The sequence below is a fragment of the Camelus ferus genome, chromosome 23 (genome assembly GCF_009834535.1).
Source record: "Camelus ferus isolate YT-003-E chromosome 23, BCGSAC_Cfer_1.0, whole genome shotgun sequence".
Lineage (NCBI taxonomy): Eukaryota > Metazoa > Chordata > Mammalia > Artiodactyla > Camelidae > Camelus > Camelus ferus.
In genome coordinates, this window is record NC_045718.1 from 1,765,348 (window position 1) to 1,786,090 (window position 20,743).

At 33.3% G+C, this 20,743-nt stretch overlaps 1 long non-coding RNA gene across 1 annotated transcript in view; it reads left to right on the plus strand.

Annotated features, from left to right (window-relative positions):
• Positions 1 to 16,430, plus strand: part of LOC116659327 — a 73,811-nt gene extending 57,381 nt beyond the window's left edge. The window contains exon 3 of the long non-coding RNA XR_004314646.1: positions 15,628 to 16,430. This is a non-coding gene — a long non-coding RNA (uncharacterized LOC116659327). The remainder of the gene's footprint in view (positions 1 to 15,627) is intronic.
• Positions 16,431 to 20,743: the final 4,313 nt, after the last annotated feature.

The following is a 20,743-nucleotide window of genomic DNA, read 5'->3' on the forward strand; positions in this document are numbered from 1 at the left end:
CCCAAATTATTTTGCAGAATAATGATTTTTCATAATAATGTAAGAGCCTATTATAAGAAATTCAGTTACAAAGATAAAAGTAATTTTTGGTAAAAAGTATCTCACTGCTTAGATATAATAATCAGATTATATTAAGTTATCATCATTCCAGACAACCCTATGAAGTATACATCTCTTTTCTAAAAAACCATTTTATAAAGATATGATTGACATTTAAAAAACTGTACATATTTAATGTCAAAACTCGATGGTTACACCCAAGAAACCATCACCACCATCAAGGCTGTAGACATATTCATTACCTCCCAAAGCTTCCTCCTGCCCTTTGTTATTTGTGGGGGGATTGGGGGTTGGGGTGTGTGTGTGTGTGTGTTGCAAGATCACTTAATGTAAAATTTACCCTCTTAGTAAGTTTTAAATAAAGAACACAGTATTATTAGCTGTATAGATCCTATGCTGTGTAGTAGATCTCCAGAACTTATTTATTGCATAACTAGAACTTTACTCTTTGACCATCGCCTTCCTTTGTCTCCCTTTATCCCCTGGTAACCGCCATTTTACTCTCCGCTCCTATGAGTTTGATTATTTTAGATTCTACATCTTGACTGACTAAATATCATTGTGCAAAAGTGTTTGTTTGTTTATTTTAAAGTTGTAGGCAAGGGTGGCCCCAGAAACTGGAGAAATAAGGCAGCAAACACTTGGATAACAAACCACCATCTCTCCTTCATAAACATGATTTCCCTCATTTCCAAGATCCCAGTTTCCTCTGGGATTGTTCCTTCTACTCCCATTCTGGAGACTTTGCCCTGAAAGCATGAGATATTCCTAAGCATGCACATTAAGCATGGACGTTAAGCATGTAATTTACTTGTCTATAAAGTGTTGTCACTCAGTGAAAACTGTTCCACCTGTGATAGGGTTGCATCATTTCCTTTAGCCCATCTTTTTGAAACACAGAGTAGTTAAACATATTTTTTTTCTGTGTTCATGTCGATTTATATAATTACAATAACATCTGCCATTTGCATAGAAGTTTAAAACTATTTCACTTACGTTCTCATTTTTAATTCCTAGTATACTGTCATTGCCTTAACTTAAGATGGCTAAGTCAATTTTCCAAGGTCATATATACATACATCCTTTGCCCTAATTTTGATCTTTACATCAATTTATTTAGATTCTAATAGTATTTTATTTTCTGTACAAGTTTAATATAGATTGCAAGCTCCTTACAGATTTTGTCTATTGTGTTAGTTTTATATTGTACCTTGGACAGTATATAAAAGTTTATACATAAAATATTGTGTTATATTGACAGTGGTTATGGAATTTCTTTGAGTCTGATAAGGTGGGCAGTTAATCAATCATTTATTGATTATGAAATGTTTTCTAAATTAATTCTTAAAATACCAGAATATGGAAGAAATTAAGGCAAATATGTTGCCTTAAATAGGAAGATAATTTGTTTTCAGGATCACCTCACAATTAATATATGTTTGGGCAGGAAATGGAAAAGAAAAGGAAGAGGAGAGACAGATCGTCACTGACATTGAAATTAAAAGAGAGTTTTTTTCCTTTATTTTCTTTTTAAAATATAACATATAATAGTGCCTGAAGAAAAGCACCGTAAAAATTCATGGATATGCTCTTTCTACTTCTTTGGCAAACTCATTCCTTTTTATTTCAGTACTCCTGAGGTCCTTTCATTGCTACAGATGTTAGGAATGAAACCGTAGTGTGACTCAAATGAATTCCATATAAAATACGTCATATTTGAAAATGTTAATATTATTTTCAGAGAAGTTTAATAAGTACAATAATTCAATTGTAGTTTTTCAAGAGCTTTGCTCTTGGGTTAAGAATATAAAATTGCTACTTAATTATAGTGAAATAAGCTTCAGAAGACTAAGACTACTATTCTGAGTATTTCTAAAGCATATTCAGTGATATGAGACTATCCTAAAAGAAAGTGATCTCCATTAGTAAAGAGCAGGTGACTATCCTTTACATTTGTTTGTTTAACAGTGAAGCTACTTCAGAGCATCTCATATCACTGATAATATGAAAAACAGAGCATCATACTCCATTTTATGTATTTATATCTATTTGAAATCATACGGGAGCCAATGTTAAAAGAATTTCATCATATTATGTTCACTCAAATTTGCCTGTTTTTAGTGAACAAGTAGATATATTTCAGTATATATTATGAACATTTGCATAAATACCTTCTTTAGCCAAGTAATCTTGATAACAGCTGGTAGGTACAGTCCATGTCATATTGTTTCAAGTTCAATGATACTTACTGATAGGGGATGGAATAAAAAAGGAAAATAAGATTGATGGCACCATGAAGAATAAAAACATGATGATATTGGGTTTAGGATTTTCATATTTTTTGGTCTTCAAAGTCTTTTGCCAAAGCTGATTAATTAGTATTCCTAGTACCTAGGGAGGTAAATAATATCATCTCAATTTTAAATAAAATTGAAGAGTAAAGGTTAAGTGGTTTCCTTCAGGCTCCAGAGGGATTAGAATTTATTTTTTTACAAGGAAAATAAAAATGACTATTTAATAACAATATTAAGTAAGATAGAGGACATGGAAATCCATATTTACAACACTGGGCCCATAGTAGCCTTGCCATAAGTGTGTGTTGAATTTTTTAATTACTATACTAGAGGAGAAAAAAAGTTCAACATGTCTGCTTCCCTTAACCTGAAATTTATATGATTTATATGGTTTTTACATCTGTATATGCTTAGTTACTGATTAGAAGAACTAGAAAAAATCTTGAATGCATGAACTTGTGTATTCTTTTCTCTTTAGAAAGAGTTCGTTTCTTTCTTTGAGACAGGAAGGCAGTTATTTTTTCAGCATCTCCATGGAATGAGATTATAGATAATCTTTAGTCCCTAATGACATCCATATTGATAGCAAACTGTGTGGTAAATTTAATCAAGTCAATAAAGAATTCAATCACTCATTAATAGGCTTTGTAGATCTAATACTGCCCCATACATGTCCCAGTTGGATTTTTTTTTCTTCTTAATCTGATTGGTTGAAATTTGATCTAAATTTATTTGAGATTTTAGTGACATGGTAAAATATTCTCCACGTCAGGTTGTTCTACCTTATGTCTGACCTACATTCTTTATGATACTCTTCTTTTTTTTAAATCTTTTTTTTTTTTTTTTTTTTTTTGCAGGGGTAGGTAATGTTTGTTTGTTTGTTTAACAGAGGTACTAGGAATTGAACCCAGGACTTTGTGCATGCTAAGTATGTACGACTGAGCTACACCCTCCCCCACGATACACTTCTTGATTTCTAAAATGCCTTTGTTCTACTCTCTGTTGAGTTCACACCCAGGAACAAAGCTCAGTGGATCCTGAGTGGATCAGCAAAGAGTTATCAATCTAACTCTGTGGCATTCAGATACCTTTCATTCTCACCCTCCTTTGAGTTTAACAGTGTGGTACTCTCCTGAATCTTTTCTGCCTCCTTTCATAGTGAGCAAAGGTTGCTTTCAGCTGTGTAATGACATGAAAGAAAGAAAAACATATCATTTCTTTGGATAATTTCAGTACCCGCCCCCCCCCCAAACTCCTCCTCTTGCCTTCCATGTACAAGCATGCTTTTTGTTTAACATAATTATACAGTTTACAAATTCTCCTTAGGATGCTTAGATCCAGGTTTGCATAGACATATGATATCAGCAGGAAGCAACCAGATTAATGAATGATGGAGATGCAAGGTTTAAGCCATTGTTCTGGGATGGACCTGGAACCTTCCCTGGAGCAGTCAGTCAAGTATCAAAACAGAGTCATCAGGAAGTGGGACAATCAAGCTGGGTGACGCAGCTCCCTGGGGCCAGGAGGAAGGGAGGCTGCAGAGCGGGCCCCCACCACTGGGGCAGAGAGGCAGCTGAGAAAGCGAGGCTACACTGAAGGCAAGAAGCATATCCTTCACTTTTTCCCCCAAATTTCTCATTTTATTATTGTTGGTGCCCTCAAAAAACTCAGTTAGGAATCCCAAGTTGAATATTTTCCAATATTTAGTAAATAATTCTGGCAAGCTATTTAATCTTTCTGTGCCTCAGTTTCCTCAATTGAAAATAATAAATAATAATAATAAATAATAATACCAATCCCACAGTTGTTATGAAGGAGACATGACGTAAAACATCTAAAGAGCTAAGAATAGTACCTGGCACATTTATTCTCTCAATACATGTTAGCTAATTAGAATTATAATAACGGTGATTTATAAAAATAGGTGAGTGACTTAAAAGAGATTTTTGCATGCTAAGGAGTAGTAAAAAAAATGGTATATAAATACTAAAACTCAGAATAATATCAAAGCATCGTTATCAGACTCCAGTGCAAATATTGAATATTGAATATTGATTTGCTGGATCAAGTGAATCTGTGATCATAGCCCTTTCACTCAAGCAGCTTTCTTGAAAAAATGTATAATGATGGATTTTATGAAATTAGATTTTATTGCATGAATGATCAATGGAAGACACATTTATATGTTGTCAGAGGGTAGCATAAAACCACCACTGTTCTTTTGTTTCCTCCCAGCAATGCCCCCCCACCAAAGAAACCTTTTCCATATAAATATATGTGGGCTGTGGAGGGGAAGGTGCTCTATATGAGATCTTGGAAAAAATTCTTCATGACACCACTGATATCATTAAAGTTTTTCCTGTGATTTCAAGTGACCTACTCAAATAGTTCATTACCATGAAATGTACAGCATCTTGAATTGCCTGAATTTATTACTTTAGGGCTGAACTCTTACCGTTTCTATAGGCAGCCCAAACAGTATGGAAAATGGGTCCAATGTCAAGCTTTTAATTCTTTTCCAACATTGATTTTTGTTTTCTAGGAGAGAAAGAAATTAATGATATATTGTTGAATTTATTTTCAACATTTTATCACAGAAACAATTTATATGAAAAAAAATTTGTGTGTATTCAAATATACAGATAAGCCTAAAGAAATATGTAGTGAAAAATATCACATACCTACCATCTAGATTCTACATTTAACATTTTACTGTACCTGCATTTTCTCATTTGGATGCATTTCAAAGTAAGTTGTAGGTGCTTGTACCTGTTGCCGTTTGGAATTTATTTTAAATGCATATGTAGGTGCTGGAGCAAACTATGAAAATAAATTTTCCAGACCTGAATGCAACCAAAAGGAGGTTTAATATTTTACTGGCTGATATCTCTCAAGCTGAAACATTACCTTTCCAGGTTTTTAATGCAATACGCTTGTTCACTTAGTATCTGACACAGTATCAAAAATAATTTACATTAAGAATTAACTGCATAATTTGCTAGTTCACAGTTAATGTAATATCCATATCTATCTGATGGAGTCATCTGTTTCAATTTCCACGGACTATAATTTTTAGATAAAAATATCTACTTTAGAAAAAAAATAGTAAACAAAAGTTTAAATTAGGGAATGAAAACAACTGGATATAATATCTGACCTGTGGTACAAGCCTCTGCATCCCGGGAGAGAGACGACTCGCCAAAGACTGCAAACAATATTATAGTTCCAAGTGATGTAAAACTTTATCCAATTTTAAGTATGCTTTTTAGGTTTTTATATTTTAATACTTGTAATGAATTTTTAAATAAATTCCTTGAAAATAGTAAGGCATGTGCCAAATGTTCATAAGTCCTTAGATATAGCTGGCATTAATCTAAGGCCTTAAAGAATAAACATTTGATATGATTGTTTGGGTTAGTAATTTATGAAAGTGATAGAAAAGTGGTACCACTGATATGTGGGTTCGAATTCCATGTTTGCAATTGTACGTATCAGTGTATCTCATCAGCACACAACTAGATTTAAAGAATAATGGAGACTTGCAAATGTGAAAATTTGCTTATTTATTTTACCCTTTCAAAGGAGAATATTTACAGAAATTAAGGAGAAATCAAATGTCTCTCTCTCTGTCCTCCCACCCCCAATTATAAAAAGTAGGTCCCATAGATTTACCTACCATATTGGTTGAATGGAGTAATAAAACCAATTACTCAGCTACCTAAGGACCCCAAATGCCCACACTTGGTAAGAGTATATATATTTAAATTCTTAGTTAATAGTCTGACCAGCTTGACAAAATGATCTGTTATACAGTCTAGGTTAAAAAATTGAGAGTATACTGTACACATATAAGTCCTATACATTTACAGAGATAATATTTAATCTATATATACATATAGATCTGTGTGCATGTATACACAAACATATGTATCTTTTAAAGTCAATAATAGATTCAAAATAATTGACTGAGACATAGTTTTGGTCTTTTCTATAATATAAGTAGTTATTTCAATTTATTGCTTCATTTTGCGAGAGAAGACTTGGTTATATGATTAAGTTACTAAACTCTTCATAGGTGACCCTGGCAGACGCATTTATATGATTGTTTTAGCAAAATGTTAAACATTTTTACCAAATGGAAGAAGAATAACAGAGCCAGAAGAGAGGACATAAAAGATACAGGAAATTTTTAATTTGCTATGGGTAAAGCTTGTTTACATAAGCGTTCATGTCCTTTTTAAAGAGCTATCTAAATTTCACCCTCATTGCCATTTTTTAATCAATATGGATCACAGACAAATTGGGAAACACTCTGGTCATATTTTCTCTTTCTTAAAAACAAAGCACACCTTCTGTCTTCTAGTGCAAGCACGTAGATATCTTAACCATAAAGTCATCACATTCTGCCACTACTTAATTTCATTTTAGAATGTGGTGTATCAGTTCTAACATAAAAGAATGATGTTACATAATATAAATATATTAATATATGTATAAAGAAAACTATCCAATGGGAACTATAGTCTTTGCATAAAAAGTATTTAAAGGGTTAAATCAATAGCACAGTGGCTTCAAATCCTTGCTTAAAATATGCCCCTTCTTTGGAAAAAAAAAAGAAGAATAATGATGGGTATTCACATGATTGACAACCTTTCCAAATAGAAGTGTTGCTATAATTAAGCAATAATGTATGAGTGAGTGTACATTATGACAAATTGGAAGCTTGGTTGATTAGATTGAGCATATAAGCTGTCAGTATAATTATCATATTTTAATCATTTTTCTCCATTTTTTATAACAGCATTGTCTTCAGCCTCATTTGGTGCTTATTAGATTGATATTCTAAGAGGAATTGTACAACATAAAACATGTCCTTAAACAGGATGAACTTTAGATAAGGCTTTACTTATGTCTATAAACATTTATAATGATTGCTGTTATGTTTCTACTTCCTTCTATCTACTGTTTCACTTTGTGTAGAAATGAAAAAAAAATTCAGAATAAAATGGATAAACCTGAGCATACGTGTCTCTGTGAAATGCCACTGTATTTCAACAGAAACAAAATATTCATTAAAACGGCCTTCAAAATGTAGGGGTTTTTCCCTTCCCTTGCCTGAGATATCTGTAGACAAATTATTTAAATAGATAACTCAATCCTTTAGGGTGAATACTTGGCTTCTGTTCCTGGGTTTGGCTCTCATTAATCACAAATGTTGAATCTGCTAGCCACGCAGGAAAGGAATTTGAGGAGGGGGGAGAGTTGGAAGTGATGGTCTAGCGTCTGCTTACCAAGGACCGCTCATGTAAACAATGGGGAGGGGATACTAAGGGAAAAGCAGGACACCAATTAGTCCCCAAGTTTTAACACAAAGCTTGTATTATTCTGATGCTGTGATGTGGAAATTTAGGGAAGACATCTGGGGATTTGAATATTACAGTTAATTTCTCATCCCCACATCAGGATGCTAGCCTCACAGGCCCAGCAATCCATCCGTTCTCCTAGCATGGAGAGGAAGGACTCACCAGGCTTGCTGCTCTCTCTTTTTGTCTTCAGGAGCCTCAACAAGTTAAAAGAGTCTGAAACACTGGACGTGGATTGTATGAGAATCCGCACACCTAGTTGATGGATGAGATGTCCTAAAGTCAAAAAGAAAAAAACTCTCTTCAACTTTTAGATGAATGTCTTCTCCCAGTGTCTTCACATGTTCTTCTTTCTATGTCTCTGTTCACATTTTCTCTTCTCATAAGGACGTCTTGCTCTGATTCTTTTTATGTAGTTGTGAAAAATAATCTATCGGTTTTCTCAATGAATAGCTTGTATCATCTGTAGGTTATGAGGTGACCAGAGACAAAAATGGATAATATTGGGGCTTTATCTATAAAGAATGTGTATCCTGTGTTGCTCACAATGACAACAGGATTCAATTCATCTTGGTTTAAGATCGTATGGCTTATTGTGCTTGTGTTTGCAAAGATGTATGAAACAGTAGAATTAATATATAATCTTTAATGGTTAACAGTTTGATGTTATGATTAATTAAAGGTTTAAAAAATTCCAGTAAGTCCAAAAAATTGTTAACATGAATGTCATCAAACTACTTTCATAATCATGGTATTGGAATATCAGAATTTACTGAGAATTTACTTTGTGGTTTGTGGCTTAAATCATGTCTACACAGAATAGTGCACTGAGTAAGAACCTGGGGTATGGGTTCGTCTTCCAGCTCCACCATACACTTCATCCAAGTTGCTTAGCTTCTCTGTATCTCAGTTTTCTAATCTGTAAAATAGGAATAATAATATTACCTCATAGGATTTTTGAGAAGATTAAATGAGATGATCCTTATAAAGCACTTGTCTGACATATTTTATGAATTTAATAAATGTTTACTAGTAATGCACACCATTTTCCCTGGGAGAACCTAAACGATTCTGTCCCCAAATTTTTTGTTTTACATAATCAAACATCATGAATATTATTAGCTTATTTTGAAGATGTTCCATGTTCCTGTTTCATGTTATGCAAACACTAAACTAGGGTAAACTTGAGGCAGTTTTTTTGGGTGGATCTGCTTAAGATCTGTCCTTGAATTTTGAACTGTCACAAAGTATCATATTGCTGATGGGACTCAGCAGATTTCAAAGCACATTTGCATTAACATGCATCAAAATTATTTTTATTATAGGCCAGCATGAATGTTTTTTCATCTTAGAGATTTAAGCAGTGTTTTACATTTTGTCCTGAATGAGTGATGACTTGGTCACTCGTGTATATGTTCTATCTCTGTTGATTTCACTATTTCTTTTTTTTTTAAATTATATTTGTGGCTCACTTTATATTTCTATTAGACAGCAGTGACTGATCAATTGATTTCTCTTTTTTTTCAATTTTTGGGGGGTAATTAGGTTTATTTATTTATTTTTTAATGGAGGTACTGAGGATTGAACCCAAGACCTCATGCATCTAGGCATGAGGAGCTCTACCACTTAGCTATACCCTCCCTCCTCACTATTTCTTAATTTTATATTTACATCTAACATTTTTCTCCTAGTTGTATAAAATAGTGGTATTGTACTAAAACAGGAAGGGTTATAATGTATAGTTACTTTGTGGTTCTAAGGTATAAAGTCAACATTTTAAATTCATAAACAATTTGAAGTGTTCACAGAAAGATGGATATTACAACTCACTCTTGGCAAATCTTCATGTTAAGTGACCAGAATCTAGCCTCCTCTTGCTATTAAAATGGCATTTTAACTTTCTTGACTGAGACCATTCAGTAAGGAGTGTCATTGTGTCCTTGAAACACCTAAAAGGATCTTCTCTTTCCCACCTGGGTTTTCCCACTCAGATTTTTCCAGAATATGGATACAGGTTCTCTTTTCAAGCAATTTCCTATGTCCTCCTGAAACATTATTCCACAGATTTGCTAGTGAAATGAAATACTGCAGCGACCTTTTTAATTCCCCGGACTTTTTACAATCTTGGAAATTTAGCACAACAGCGGGAGTTTAATCATATTCACTGATGGAAAAGGCAAAGTAAGGCACCTTTAAATGCAGAGGGAGATGTGACCTCCAAGGTGTTAGAGTCTTCAGAGACCCCCTGGCTGTCCCTGGGGCCAGCAGAAACTCTGCTACGTGTGTTTCTCATGAGGCATCACTACATCTTGGGCTGACACACCCTCCCACTGCTTATACTTGAACCTGTAGGCTACGAACTCCTGCACGTGGTCCACATTCTAAAACTCACTTACCAGAAGCTTTATATTGGTATTCATTTTTTTCTAACAATGTCCTTTTTGATTTATTCAAAATAGTATTTATTCAAAGATTTCAATGCCTTTAATTTTGTCTAGTTTCACTGAGAGAAAACTGACATACAGCACTGTCTTCAGTTTAAGGTGCACAGCATAGTTATTCGACTCACATACACCATAAAATCATTACCGCAGTAAGTTTAGTGAACGTCCATCAACTTATAGAGATGCAAAACTAAAGGAATAGGAAAAAATTTTTTCCCTTGTGATGAGAACTCTTAGAATTTACTCTCAACAACTTTCATATATAATATACAATGGTTAATTATATTTATCATGTTGTGCATTACATCCCTAGTACTTATTTATCTTATAACTGGAAATTTGTACCTTTTAACTACCTTCATCCAATTCCCACTCTCTCCACTCCCTGCCTGCTGGCAACCACAAATCTGACGTCTTTGATTTTATTCTGAAAATATGTTCATTCCACTGGATATTTAATGTCTTTGCAATACCAGAGACTCTAGCTACACAGGATGCGTGATGCCAAATTCTCATTTGTTTGCATGAGTATCTCACAACTGGCGGACTGATTCTTTAAATCAAACAGAATGGTCAGTCCGATTCCTTGTGGGTCTAGCAGTGCCCAATCATTTAACCTAGTGTCATTACATGTAGTTTTAGTTTTTGGTCTCAATTGTTGTGCAGTTCAGTTGATGGATGAGATGGCCTAAAGAAAAGTAAGAAAGAAAAAAAAAAAGAACAAATTGTAGCCCAACGTGACAGAGCAGATCAGCTCTCCTAAATTCCCTGTCCATACAGCCATTGTGATCAAGGTGATGGATGAAGAATCCTACCAGCTCTGAGCTGTTTGGATGTCAAACTGATAGGGAAAAGCAGTGCTCACCATGCTCTTGCAAACAGTTTTGAAAGGTCCACAGTTAACACATCTCTACAACTAGATACGGGCTTCTGTCCTTTAGATGCGTGCAAGAGATGATCAACTTACATTTGCCATCGAGACTTTGTTTTATAGGTAGTCACCTTTAAAAAGCAAATTACTGAATGTTTCACCTCCCATCACTACTTTTTCTAGGTCTTAGATTGAGCCCTGCTAATGAGATAATGAGTGTGTTAGTGCTACTCAGATATCATGATACTCATTTTTTTTTTATCCTGCAAACACTTCTGAGTGTATTTTGTGGATTATTCTGATGACAGTGGTAGAAAGAAGCACTGGTACCTTTCAGCCTCGTAGTTTGTCTTCCCAAGAGAATGTGTGTCTCCCAGCAGCTTGCATGGTCGTAATTAACCCCTCATACAACCAAAGAGTAATGGGAAGGAGAGATGGATGAACTATATACAGTTTATTTTTGGCCTGGACTTAGTAGGCTCCAGGCTTATGGGTGCTTGAAAGAAAGGTTTTTATTTCTCTTTATACTACAAAATAGATTTTCTGGTGAATCATAATTAATTCAAACATAAGATATTAGTGAAAACCTAGTATAGTTGTAAGAATATGTATTTAGTGAATTTATAATCATCCTAATCTTTGATAAATATTTAAACTCTAAAATATCATATATTCCTGATCATTGACCTGAGGATTCTTGGCAAGGGAGTTCTTTTCCTTTATTGAAAATTGCTTGTCTCTTGGCTGAGCTGTAAGTACTGAAAGAAAAAAAAAAAAAAGCTGTCATTGCTATGATCTGAGACTGGGAAACTTCAGGCTCCATAAATTTGTTTTATTTGATTTAGATTAGGCAGTAGATAATGTAACTGGACACAGCTGACAAGAAATTATTTTTTATTTAAAGAACTATTTGAAGAAGAAGCTCATTAAAGAAAATTTAAAGGGAAAGTGGAAACAAACAGAACATACAAATACACAAATAGTTCTACCACTGAAAGTATACAGGCAGTCTGTTACTAGCATTTTAGTATTAACTGTTTGGTCTTTTTGACTATGCCAAGGTTTTAAAATATTTACTTGTGATCATTTCATATATACTTTAAAAAAATCCTGGTTGTTTTGACTTAACATTATGTACCAAGACATATCTATGTTATTATATAGTCTTCATAAATTGAATAACAAAGTATTCTTATAAGTTCTGCATACGGAGACTTCTAAGTTATCTACTGAACATCCTTTTCTCATGGAATCCTTGCTAGAAAAGCCCCAGTATGTTCAAGTGACTATGTCTCTCCTACACGCTTTAGGTAAGAGTGAACCTTTTCCCTGGAATATCTTCGACTGGGTCTCAGCCAGTCATAGTGGTCCTCTAACTCTTTCCATCGAATGGTTACAGGGTGCCGTGTGACCTATTTATGACCAATTGCATATATAGGGAGGTATATAATTTTGCTCAGGATCACTTGGATTCCATATCAAGGATCAAATTCCAGAAAGTGAGAGGATGGAAGAGAATCATGGTGTAAAAGAGCACGAGTTTGTGTTGGGAGAATATGAAGACAATGGTGTGTTCCAGTGTGCAGTGATAAGAAGTGGCAGGCATATTTGAAAAAATTATTAAGATCGAAGGTAAGCAACAAACTTGGGGAAAATGTTTTAAGAGCCAACCTTTATAAGAGCAGTTAATTTTCACCCTGCAAACTGATCAAATCTAGTTATAAGTATATATCATAACATTGAAGCATCTCCACTCAAAATTTTTTGATCAACAATTTTGTGTGATATGGCTGATAACACACATTATTTAAAGAAGATACTTATTTGATTAGTGATCTAAATGTTTACAAAGAAAACCTTTGTAATAGGAAATTAAAAGTACATATTAGAAATAAGCAAGTTTTAGAAACACAGAAGACTTTATGAAAATCATGCATTTTTTTAATTAGGAAAAAATATGAAGCCATATTTAGAAAGCCCATTCAATCTTTCAAGAGACCACAAAAAATTAGAACAAAATGGGATTCCAGCAGATGATGGTAGCATTTAATCTTACATATAAGTAAGCCAAACGCAATGTGCTCTCTTTGGTAGACTTTCCTCTTGCCTTGTGACTCTTCTGAGGCCATACTCACTATGTTATCATATCTAGAAAAAACCCCACAAATCCAATTTCAGAAGTGTTTCTGTGCAATGTACATCTTGTGGGGGGGGGGGTGCAGGAGGGTATTACATTGTACATCTGTTTGAGTCATCAGAACTTGGGGCAGCCTCTCTTCTGGACCAGACTTCACTTTGGTTCTTTTTGATCTCGTACTTCTTATTCAAGCATTGTACTTAACATGTGTTCCGAACATAATGTGTTTAATTATCTGTCTCTCCCATTTGACTATGTGGACATGAAAATGGGAACTATTCCTGTCTAGCACACCTTACAGAGTGACGTTTTATTCAAAGAGGAAAATAATTGTTTGTGTGTGTGTGTGAACATGTTGGGAGAGTAATTATGTAGAAACTGACCTGTTTTTGTAGTTCTATAGAGCAAAACTAGACCTGGTGTGAATGTATCAGCAAGACAGTATTCAAGTCATTGTAAGGAAGATCTTTTTAAAAACAAGAGCTGTCCAACAATGGCTCTGATGGCCTCCATATGTGATGAGCCTTCTGTCATTAAAACACAAGCAGAAGTCACATGAGCATCTCTCAGAGATGTTACACAGTGAAATTAAACAGACTCTAAATTTCCCTCTAACACTGTGACTCTAATCCTAGTAAGCTATCAATTATAAATTGAGTGTATTGGGAAAAATGAACACTTCCTAAGCATGTGTTACAGGCAGACATAGTTCTAGCCATTGAGGACAGAGTTATGAAGAAGGCAGAAAGGTCCCTGTCCTCATGAAGTTTAGATTCTAGTAAAGGAGACAGATGATAAAAAAAAGTGAAAAAATAACCCAAACAAGTTAATTTTAGATAGTGATTAGCACCACGGGGGGAAAAATAGGCTAATGGACAGAGATTAACTGGTGTTGGGTCCAGATACCATTAGGTGAATCAGCTAACAAAAAACGTTTTATATTGCATATAGTCTGAATAAAATGTATATTTCATATATTTTAATAGCATTCCTATAAAAACAAAGATCCAGGGTATATTTAGTACTGTCACTTCAAAACTTAACATCATCTCTGAAAACCCTGGTTCTGTGAAGTATGTGGTTACCAAAGAAGGGAGACACATATTCTGATCTGGAGAAGTTAACCAACCGTTCAGGAAAGACAACCATGTTATTAGTGAAATAGTTAAACAGGGTTGTTAATTGCACATGAGAAGCACAGAGAGTAAATATTATAGAACACAATCAAACGGAAAAAATAACGTGGTCAGCAGTGACCAGGGAAGATGGGGAAATTAAGAGAGTTCTAAAAATATATAATTTTATTGTAAAATCATCAGGAAACCAAATGCTCAGATTATGGTTAACATGATAATGGAATGCCTATTACGGGCCCACATATTTGATCTGTTACAAATTTCTGACATGCTTCTGCATGTAAAATATATCACTGCAAGCTCAGGGCCCATTAATGTGTGCAAATGTTCGCGTAGCAGATGGCATCTTACTGTATAAACATTATCAGTGCAGATATTAGCCGCTAGAACGTTATCTCCTTCATGTACCTACTTCTATAACATGGACCCCAAGGATTGCTTAACTGTGAAGGTTCTCATCTCCTTCTTTCTTTTTTTTTTTTTTTGTCCAAAGAAAAGAATTTTCAAAGCCTTCGCACATAATGTGACCGTGTGCGTGTTGTAATAACTTATCATGCTGTTTTCTCTCAAGCATGGATAGATGATATTGGAATTTTATGTTCTCTTTTAGAAGAAAATGACTGATATTGGAGGGGGGAAAAAGCACTTTTGCATTTGTTCATTATTTACTTAAATTTAAAAACTAAATTTAAAAAATCATTGAAATCTGACTTTATGCCAGGCACTGAGAAATCGAAGGCCAGCAAAAACTGATAATCATCTTTTTTCTCAGACCAATAAAAATAGCAGAGAGGTCATACCATGGGGAGCCAGAGTGTTTATGAGGGAAGAACAAGGGCTCCCCATCCAAAGAGCTCTCAAAAAATTATATTCTGGAACAAAATTATATTCATTCTTATGAAGAAAAATTAGGTACTTTTATGGGGAAAATGAACAGCAACATTTATTAGTGGACATATAGAGTTGCTTTTATCCTAAAATGCTTTGAAATTTCCTTGCATTACTTATTCACAAGTCTCTGCTAAGAAAGATGTCCTATCTTCAAAGCACTTGGAGAGAGAGTTTTCATACATAATATAATTGCACCAAAAACTGTAAGAATAAAATGAATTATCTCCAAGGGAAAAAAAAAAACCCACTATGGTTTCTATTATTTGACAAGCATTCCTAAAATCACCAGGGCTTTACAGAGAAATGTTTCATTGGTAATGGTAGAAGTGTTTCTCACTTTTAAAAATTCTTTCCAGATTCTCATTAATTTGTGGGGATATCAACTTTTCATGAGTAAATTAATAGAAATGTTTTTATGTCCTTGATTACAGTGGTCCAGGGGAATGCCTCCCACTCATACTACTGAGTGTTTCCGAGTATCTCAAATACCCTCCTGGCAAGTTCATTCAGCAAATTCACAATAGACAATGAATTCCATCTCCTGCTCGATACTAATGGCATCAATGAGGGAGACCAATAACCAACCCATCCAATGACCATCCACCCCAGGCACTAATTCAATTTAAAGCTGTAGGGGGGGAAATGAGGACAAATCAGATGTTGATCTTAGGATTCTATTGTTTATCTGCCACTACAGAAGGATTTTTGAGATGCTACAATGACAGGAAACTTTTCGTAGATCAACAGCATTCTCTGTTCTAAGTGTCACACGCACAGCCTCTTAGATGAAGACGTCAAAAGAGCCACACCAGAAACAGCTAATGTCAAATTAAGACTGCCTACGTACACTGAGCAAAATGGAGATTTGAGGCAATTAATGCGATAGATTTTTTTAATTACCAACAATTTTCACATTGTTTGGTCAGATTTTTAAGGAAGATAAAATTATGAAGAAGCTTTCCTCTCTGGCTACTTCATTCATTTGAATATGCAGATAATGATGCCAAAATTCTGTGTAAATTTCCAGCTTTGTATTTTGATATTTAAGGGTAAAAAAAAAAGCCTATTGTTATTCTGGTACAGCAAAGCTTTTAAAAATTATTTGAAGGACATGTTAAAATTATAAAATGAAATAACACAAAAATCTACTTTATGAAACATTAATATTACTAATTTTATTTTTACTTGTCATTTTAATTTACTTAGTGCATAATTTAAGCAAGATTAATTTCATATAATATAAACATATTCCACTGTAATAAGTTGTTAGCCTTAGAATATAGTTTGCTGTACCAACTTTATGATTCTTTTGGATAATTTTAATAAAAAATAGTATTATGGGCTAAGAGTGTATTATCTATCAATAGTTTTATTCTTTTATCTTTTTAATATTTAATGTTTAAACAACTGAATGTTTAAAATCTTTTTATTGTCATTCTTGTTCTTTGTTAAAAATGAGTTATATTTCTTTGTGAATTTTTAATTTTTTTATCATTTACTGGGAAGATTTAGGAAAGGTTCATTTTGATTCCAAAGATGTAATATAAAACTAACTTTCTATGAACTGATTTAGTAAGTATCAAACTATTTCTAAGTGCATATTTATTATTATTTTAAAGATAACTGCTGACTATTATTTTTATCCTACTGAAAAACATCTTTAACACAAGTGATATTTAGGAAATGTAAATATAAAATAGGACTTACGGTAAATTCATTGGGAGGAGGCAAAAATGTTATGAAAATGTCTAAGAAAAAAGATAAAAAATTCTTAGAATTTTTAATTTATTTTTTGTTGTATAAAAGGCGGAAGATGCTTTACAATAGCCTCCTTCTTGTCTGATGCTCCTCCCTCTTACCACCAGATGTCAGACTCTCACTGCAAATTTAAACTCGTTCCTTGCCCGGTGGACACTGTTCTCTTTTTATTTGTAAATGTTCACTATTTTGAAATCATTTCTCTTTTCAAATCCAAGCAAACGACTTAAATCCTTGCCTTTGAATATGAATTTGTAGACATTGATTTTAGCTGTTTCAAGCACACACAGTTTCCATGTAAGTATTCTCTTTCCGTTCACTTCTGTGAGTTTTGTATTTATTTTGAGATTCTTGTTTACGTTCACACATGCGCATCAATAATAAATCTCTTAGTCTTAAAAATGGCACATCATGCTAGTACAATAGGAATATATTTGAAACAAAATAGAGGAAAATAAAAAATTAACATTTAAGAATAGCAAGATACAGTTTATTTTTGATGAAAAATGTGGCAGGAAAATACTATTTAGGTATTATATTTTTACTGTTACATAGGTGTTATTTTTTCACAAATATCTACATCTATGCCAAAATTTCTAATTTTCTCATTAGCGAAATAAGCATAATTTGATTGAGCATACTTAATACAACATAATTTTATCCGGCAAATTTAGACTACTTTCTTTGTATTTTGTATATACTAGGGCCCAAATAAATTTATTAAAATATACAGTTATCCTTTCACTGAGTTATAAAGTGTTGAGAATACTGAATTAATTTAGTGTAAGACTTTATTCCATGTTTTTAAAGAACCATGCTTTTAATTTCTTGCATAATGCCTGGAATGCTTAAATAGAAATATAGTAAAAGAAACAATATGTAAAAACAATCAAAGAACATTCAAGTTACTGTTTTTCTGTTTATTAAAATTTTAAGTTTAATGTTTGATAGTTTAATTTCTGATTCTATGTGATGCAGAACCTAAAAAATTTCAAGAAGTGTGTAGTTGGGACAGGATAAACCGGGAGAAAATGTATCTTGTTGCCATCATTCACAATGTTAAAAAAAAAAAAAACACATAAACCCTATCATAAGCATAAGCATTCAAGTATGGTAGTAAATCGCTAAAGACACACATATATGCCGCTGATGCTTCTGACTTGCCGTTTCCAACAGTGAGTTGTAAAGTTACTAGACAGCTAGTTATAGTGAATTAACAGAAGGCAGTTATCTAAAAGGAATGGAAAGGAAAAGAAAGGAAAGCGAAGAGACTCAGCTAGGACATGGGCATGAGGGAACTATTTTATTTAAACCAAATCTCCCTACCCTGTTAGAATCAATGTATCAAAAATAATGAAATTAGTATCTTCCTCTGTCTTTAGTTCTGCTAAAACTTTACATTCTATTGTTCTTCCCAGTTGAAAAATATCAAATTCCACGAATTACTAAGACTGACAAGTGGATAGTCCTGATTTCTTTTATGACAATCCCTTGATTTTTTTTTTTATTGTTAAAGGGTTTGATTAAAATAAAAATATTTTTAAAACTATGTTATTATTTTTCATTGTTAACATAGTTATTTCTCAATCACAGCTGTATTGCCATTTCATGTACTATGCTTCTGGGATTTTTTTAAAAACATAAACTAGACTGATTTATCATGGATTTTTACCTTCACTGCTGCTTTAAAGCTTCCTTCAATCTGACTTCTTTTAATGCATATGCACATATGCCTTCGTAAGTGAATAAAACTTTGCTTTCACTGGATAGTAAGTACTTAATCCTCATTATGGAGACTATGCTGAAACCTTGAATACTTGTCAAAGATTCATTTTATAATCCTGAGGTTGGTTTGGCATTCAGTGATTTACACAGGGGCTCTGCTTACAATAATTGATTCATTTCATACTTAAAACCCACTGATCTCATTACAATTATGGGAAGGCATTTTAGCTGTTGCAATTTAGACTTACATCAAAGAGAAAAAAAAAAAAAAAAAAAGAGGCACACTCTACCCCCTTTGGATTTCTGCAACACATGAAAGAATTAGGTCATATCATGCATCAAAATAAAATCCTAGTACTGACCTTTCCAGACTCAAAAGGTTGCCCTGGAAATATAAAATAATAAAACATATTTCACTTGAGCAACATTTGCATAGTTGAGAATGAAAATATTATCGACTTTATTATCCTAATGTACCTATTTTCCCCTTAATAATTTTACAGCATTAAAGTGACAAAAACACAGTTTTGAACTGTGAATTCTAACATTTAAGTCAGCGTCTCTACAGAGAAGCTCTCAGTTCTAAGAACACAAAATACAAAATGTAGCATTTGAAATGTATTTGCTGAATATTACAGACATTCTGGCTTCTCTTTAAAGCTATATGCCATATTTCTTTATTCCAAGTACTATTTTATTAAAAACAAATAAAATATATTTTAGAAACAATTAGCAATTGATTATGCTAGCTATGCATCAGAACACTTTCCATTTTTGGGAGGCTTTGATAAAAACGCGGTAGATCCTAAAGAGAGCTTCTTTTATATCCTAATATTTTGAATATTTAAGAAGATAGAGACTAATTGGTGAAGAAAGCCCTGGTTATTAAAGGCACACTGAAGGAGCATTTTTTATTTCATAAATCATTTAAAGGCAGTTAAAGAAAATAGGGGATTGTGGTACATCTTTTCTAGCTTTGTTCATTTCATTGAACTTTATTGTTGCAAAGAGAAAAAACCCAATAATTATGGTTTGTTAACACTGTAATTTTATTCACAGCAGAAAGCATGTTTTATAAAGTGAAAGGGACATTTTTACAAAAAGCATTGCCGGGCACTTACGAAGGGCTACGTGAAATAAATATTACCACCTCTAGCTATGGGAGGACGTTCCTCCGGTGGAGGGGAAAAAGAAACTTGGAGCGTTCCTGCCACCTGTGAATATTCTTGATTTGGCTGGTGGGAGTCTTGATCTCCCAACCCTAATATCGTCAAGTGCACGGGAAATCTAATTCATTAACTTTTCCAAACGTTTTTAGAAGTTTCCTTTCATCGGGGACCATTTTGACCTTCTTTATCCATACCACTCTCGAGACCAGAAATACAAATGATAATAATTGATGCCCGTTAGTTAGCAGCTCAGAAGCCCACTGTCTGACTGTACACTCTGAAGGCAAATCATCTTTGTACAAAAATATTCATATTTTAACTGAACTGTTAAACATATGATGCCGTGATGACAAATATTCTATCAGTATGATGTGATTTTAAGATGTTTTGATATTAAAAATGTGAGACAAAATCTTTCCTAAATTGTGTTTATAGCAAATGCACTTTTAAATACCCTCAGAGAATCTACTTGTCTCTTCTCTCATTTATGTGTTTAAGTCAAATCCTAATAAATGACCACTCTTCAGCACAAATGATAATTGTTTTCCTTCAATGTTACTTTAAAATTGTATGAGAAATAAGTCTGTTTAAATCTGTATTTACCTGAACAATAATAAATTAAATTAATGTTGTTTTACTGAATAATCCCTTAATAATTAGAATATAAGTATAAAATGCATTCTAAATAATTCAATGGACAGTATCAGATGCATTTATTAAGAATTTTTAGTCATTACCCAGAACTATCTTAAGTGATTATTTTATTTCCAATATTAAGTAAAAAGGTTTACAGTTCATTTGTTACAAAATAATCATATTGTAAACCAAATAATGCTATATATAGTATTGATAGAGCAAAAGGGAATTTTTGTGGTTTATATTTCAAATATATTAA